Genomic DNA, 6000 nt, shown 5'->3' on the forward strand with positions numbered 1-6000 from the left:
ATAGGGATATCTTCTGTATACCACCCCTACCTTGTCACAACACAACTGATTGGCTCAAACGCATTAACTTCTTTGGGATAGGTGGAGCGCTAGCGTCCCACCTCGACAACATCCGGTGAAATTGCTGAGCGCAAAATTCAAAATACAAAAATCGTCATATTAAACATTCATGAACATACAAGTGTCTTACATCGTTTAAAAGCTTAACTTCTTGTTAATTAATCCAACTGTGTTGTTAGATTTCAAATAGGCTTTACGGCGAGAGCATACCATGTGATTATCTGAGGACAGCACCCCTCACACAAAATAATTAAAACATTTTCCAAACCAGCAGAGGCGTCACAAAAGTCAGAAATAGCGATAAAATAAATCACTTACCTTTGAAGATCTTCCTCTGTTTGCAATCCCAAGGGTCCCAGCTACACAACAAATTGTTGTTTTGTTCGATAAAGTCCTTCTTTATATCCCAAAAAAGTCTGTTTAGTTGGCGCGTTTGATTCAGTAATCTACCCGTTCCACTCGTTCAACGTGCAAACAAAGGAATCCCAAAAGTTACCAATAAACTTCGTCAAACAAGTTAAACAACATTTCTAATCAATCCTCAGGTACCCTAATATGTAAATAAACAATAAAATTTAAGACGGAATGTAGTATGCTCAATACTGGAGATAAATAACAAAGTGCACGCCCTCATCCACGCGCGCCACAAGACTACAGTCCAAAATGAGAGCCACATTGAAAAACTGCAATTACTAAGTCATTTTTCAAAACACAAGCCTGAAACCCTTTCTAAAGACTGTTGACATCTAGTGGTAGCCATAGGAACTGCAATCTGGGAGGTATTACTTTGAATCTCCCATAAACAAGCATTTGAATGGGCTGTGATTCCGGATGGATTCTCCTCGGGGTTTCGCCTGCAAAATCAGTTCTGTTATACTCACAGACATTATTTTACCAGTTTTAGAAACTTCCGAGTGTTTTCTATCTATTACTTCCAATTATATGCATATCCTAGCTTCTGGGCCTGAGTAACAGACAGTTTACTTTGGGCACGTCATTCATCCGAATTTCCGAATACTGCCCCCTAGCCCTAAAACGTTTTAAGAAGGAAAGAAATTCCCCAAATGAACATGTAAGAAGGTATACCTTTTCATTTAAATGCATTCCAGGTGACGACCTCATGAAGCTGGTTGAGAGAATACCAAGAGTGTGCAAAGCTGTCATCAAGGCAAAGGGTGGCTACTTTTGAAGAATCTCAAATATAAAATATACTTTGATTTGTTTAACACCTTTTTGGTTACTACATGATTCAATGTGTTATTTCATAGTTTTGATGTCTTCACTATTATTCTACAATGTAGAAAATAGTACAAATAAAGAAAAACTCTGGAATTAGTAAGTGTGTCCACATTTTTGACCGGTACTGTGTACTGTATATGCTGTCCATATGATGTGATGTGGAGTACAAAACTGTGTCTAATCTGTCTACTTTCTGACGTGTGTGTTTGTGTTTGTGTGTATTGTGATGCTCTCAATTGTATGTCCTCTCCATATCTCGCCCTCTCATCAGACATGAAAAACCAAGCCATCTGTGTGTGTGTTCATGTTTGAATGTCTGCATTTGAATGTGTGTGTGTGTTTGAGTGTGTACACCTTTGTTTGAGTGTGTGTGTGCGTGTGCGTGTGCATGCGTGCGCAACAGGATTAGGGTAATCCAGTGGCTCTGTTAATGGGAAATAGGATGGGAGATATGCAAATTAGCCTGATTAATTAAGCAGTGATGTCGCCAGCTAATGAATATTAATGAGCAAAGATAAGGAAGCGATCATGTGCGCGTGTTTGTGAGCACACGTGCGTGTGAGTGTGTGCGTGTGCTTGCATGCGTACGTGTGTGCCTGAGCTTGCGTGTGTGTGTGTGTGAGTGAGCGATATGGGAGGGATAAGGAGAGTGACGAACCAAAAATAGAGATCCTAAGGGAGAGAGAGAGCGAGGGAGGAAGGCTGTCTGTTACTGCACCCTAGAGAACAGAAGATGTATGCTCTTTCTCTCTGCTAATGTACTTTCTGAGATTGAACGATTATTTATCTTCTCTGCTATTTGGAAAGGCCATTATATTATTACAATTATAACCTTGATTTGTATTATATCTTTATACTAATATTTCTGTAATATTTTTAACTAGCTGAGAGGATATGACTGGGAGAAGATGGTTATCTCTATGCTAGTACAATGTCTCCTTTGGGGAGGATTCGTTTAGCCTTTCTAATAATTCATGTTCCCTATCTCTGTAATATGATGATAACTGTTGATATGAGAGGTCTCTGTGTGTATTCTTTTAATTAGTCACTCAGATGGTTTGTGTGTTCAGACATATAAAACACATTGTGTTCATCACAAGTTCTGGTTGATAACAGTGTTAAAACACAGGCTGAAGACACACACACACACAATGACCAAGTGACAGCAGGTTGTTTTTTGAGAATTGAGAATAAGCACGCACGCACACACACACACACACACACACACACACACACACACACACACACACACACACACACACACACACACACACACACACACACACACACACACACACACACGCACGCACGCACGCACGCACACACACACACACACACACACACACACACACACACTCTGTGATGAGTACTAGACTGGCCAGTGTAAGAGTTAGCCAGTCCAGCAGTGTTGTCATGTATGCTACCTACTGTAATCAGGAGTGGAGTTGTGGGAAGGGATGGCTGGACTGTAACTAGAAATGATAGCATTTGAATTCAGAAGATCAGAACAAACTCACAGAGTTCCATGGTTTACTGACATAAGGCACACACCTATAGGTCTATGGCAAACGCACACACACAGACATGCCGGATGATAAATACCAGGAAATTGACTTTGATCGTTCACCCCGGAACATGTTTGACAATCTCTCACCTCTCTCCTCATCCCATCCCTCTTCCGCTTCTCCTCCTCATCCCATCCCTCTTCCACTTCTCCTCACCTTTCTTGTTCTAGAGAGATTTACACGGTTATCAAAACGTCACACCAGGGTAAGCCTACACAAAACCTACACAAAAGCCTACACAAAACACACCCCTTATTTCAAGTGTTTCTATGAGAAAAATGGATGGTGGGAAAACGATTTGAAACATTTCCCTGTTTGACCGTTCGGTTTTATGGGTATTATAACTCATACTGCAGTACTCTATAGCAGGGTTGAAATAATTTAGCCGAATTAAAATACAGTTTTTATTAGGCAAATTCGGGTAGGTCCCCGTTTCGTTCCGTTTAAGAAAGGCTTTAACACAGAATCGGCGTAATGAATACACCCCAGCTTTCATTGATTTCAAAGGAAGCCTTCCCTCAATGGTTGATGTCAATGCTGGACGCCCGACGGTGTCACAATGTAGCAGGGCAGCAATACATCTGTTTGACGTGATTGTTGAAGCTGCGGTTGCCCTGCTGGGATCACTAGCCGAGTCGACATCAGTCTACTACTATGGTGAGTGTCGAGTCCGCAGGCCTATTCAGTCAATAGCTGGGGTCTATAAGTGTGCGTGAGGTTGTCGTCAGCTCAACTGTAGCTAGTCTGGGAACACTGGGTTAGAGGATAGACATCACAGCTGACTAACTGCGGGACTTCAAAGATCATCCGCCCGGAGTCTGACAACAATATGAATAAAGTCCGCTGGTTGGGTGGCTAGCGACACCTATTGGAGTGGAACTGCCAGGCTACTGCATGAAGTATCACATCAATTCTATGTGGTCCAGCCTAAACATTTGTCCCTCCCTGGCTATCCAAGGGCAGGTTAGTTAATTCAATGGGGCGTGGGCGTATCAAATTGAATGCTGAAATTTGGCATGCTCCCATTCACCACATAATCAGTAAATGATATCCTGTCCATTGATACGCTTTGATCAATCGATATCGGACCGATATCCATGGTGAACACGCATTGGGTGTAGGCCTAATCAGATCGGAATAGAATGGTTAATTCACAGCAGTGACAGGACACACAGATCAATAAACTACTATGACAAGTGCAGAATGGTTTTAAGCATGTAGGACAGCAGACAGATCGATTTGACTGTGAACAAGAACCTTGAAGTTCTTGGTATAATTCGCAGTATACCTCCCTCTTTTCCCGACCTCTGATGGGTGAATGGGCGGGGGGTGTGGTCAATAAATATATGCCAATCAACTCATAGAAATCGAGACTGTGAACGAAAGCACATGTTTTTAAGTGCAGTTTATTTAGTTCTAGCAAGGCCTATAGATCTTTTTTCATCACGCAGTAGGCCTAATAGTTCTACATCGCCAGGCTGTTATATTGTATACACAATGTCCCTTCTATCTGAAAAGAACATTGCACACATGGTAGTAGCTATTGAGGGTGGTAGAAAAGTTTCCAGAGAGAGGAATCGAGAATCTATTCTAATTCTAGGTTTCCATTCATGTACTCCTCAATTGTACTCCCTGCTGCTTTCTGCCGTGTTTTTAAACAATGTGTTTCGATCCTCCTAAAGTTCCACCTCATGAAAACCTTAAAGAAACATTAGAAATGTATTACTTTGGCCTCCCAAGTAGCGCAGCAGTCTAAGGCACTAGAGGTGTTAGAGAGGTCTTAGAGGTGTTACTACAGACCTGGGTTCAATCCCAGGCTGTGATGCAGCCGGCTGTGACCCATGAGTCAGCCCACATTTGGTCCCGCGTCATCTGGGTTAGGGGAGGGTTTGGCTGACCGGGATGTCATTTCCCCATTGTGCTCTAGTGACTCCCTGTGGTGGGCCGGGTGCAGTGCATGCTGACTGCGGTTGCCAGTTGCACGGTGTTTCCTCTGACACATTGATGCTTCTGGGTTAAGCGAGCAGTGTATCAAGAAGCTTGGCAGGGTTGTGTTTCGGAGGACGCATGGCGGTCAACCTTTTTTTATTATAAAAAGTGTGTAACTAGTTGTATGGAGGTAAAACTATGGGGCTGTAAAATTGACTGTCCTGAGGTTTGGTTTGGTATCAGTCCATCTTAGGCTACCTGTGTGTGTGTGTGTGTGTGTGTGTGTGTGTGTGTGTGTGTGTGTGTGTGTGTGTGTGTGTGTGTGTGTGTGTGTGTGTGTGTGTGTGTGTGTGTGTGTGTGTGTGTGTGTGTGTGTGTGTGTGTGTGTGTGTGCACATGCGCGCACCAGGCCATGTTACTGGGCCCAGTAGAGAGAGGTGATGGGGAACGTGACTGGATCAGTGCATACATCACTGGCCTCTGTCACACTCAACACACAAGCCCTGGTACAGGGTAGTCCACACACACACACAGGAAGGAGATCCTACAACTATCTGGCCCTGCCACAGCACAGTTGGAAGCAGCGAAGCCCAGAGTGACATTGAGACCTGCGTCTCTATTACTGCAATACTCTTCTCAGCTCCAGCTCCAACCCTCTGCTCAGGTAATACATTCTGATTGCCTCTCTTGTGAACGGTGTTCAAACCCATGTTTGAGTGGTTGAGTTTTTTCTCCTTTTATGTCTGATTGGATGAGAATATGTTTTCTTTGCAAACTGGTCCGCCTGTTCTGACAACGTCACTGAATAGACCCTCTTTTACGGTTTAAGAGAGAGACGGTGAACTTCTTTGTTTAAAAAGTTTGGCCGGATTCTGCTGTGTTTGCCCACGAGAGTTTTCTGTTGTTGGAGTTACATTGAAAGACGAATGGGTTTAATGAAACATTGAGTCGTTAAAAAGAAAATCCTAATCAATAACTCTAATTGATCAGTGATGGTTTGGAAAGCTGGGCCAGCCATTACCTGCATTTATTGCTTTATTGCAGGGGTGTCAAACTCATTCCACGGAGGGCCTAGTGTCTGCAGGTTTTTGGTTTTTCCTTTCAATAAAGCCCTAGACAACCAGGTGTGGGGAGTTCCTAACTAATTAGTGATGTTAATTCATCAATCAAGTACAAGGGAGGAGCGAAAACCCGCAGACACTCGGCC

This window comes from Salvelinus fontinalis, chromosome 10, assembly GCF_029448725.1.
Source record: "Salvelinus fontinalis isolate EN_2023a chromosome 10, ASM2944872v1, whole genome shotgun sequence".
NCBI classification, from domain to species: Eukaryota; Metazoa; Chordata; class Actinopteri; order Salmoniformes; family Salmonidae; genus Salvelinus; species Salvelinus fontinalis.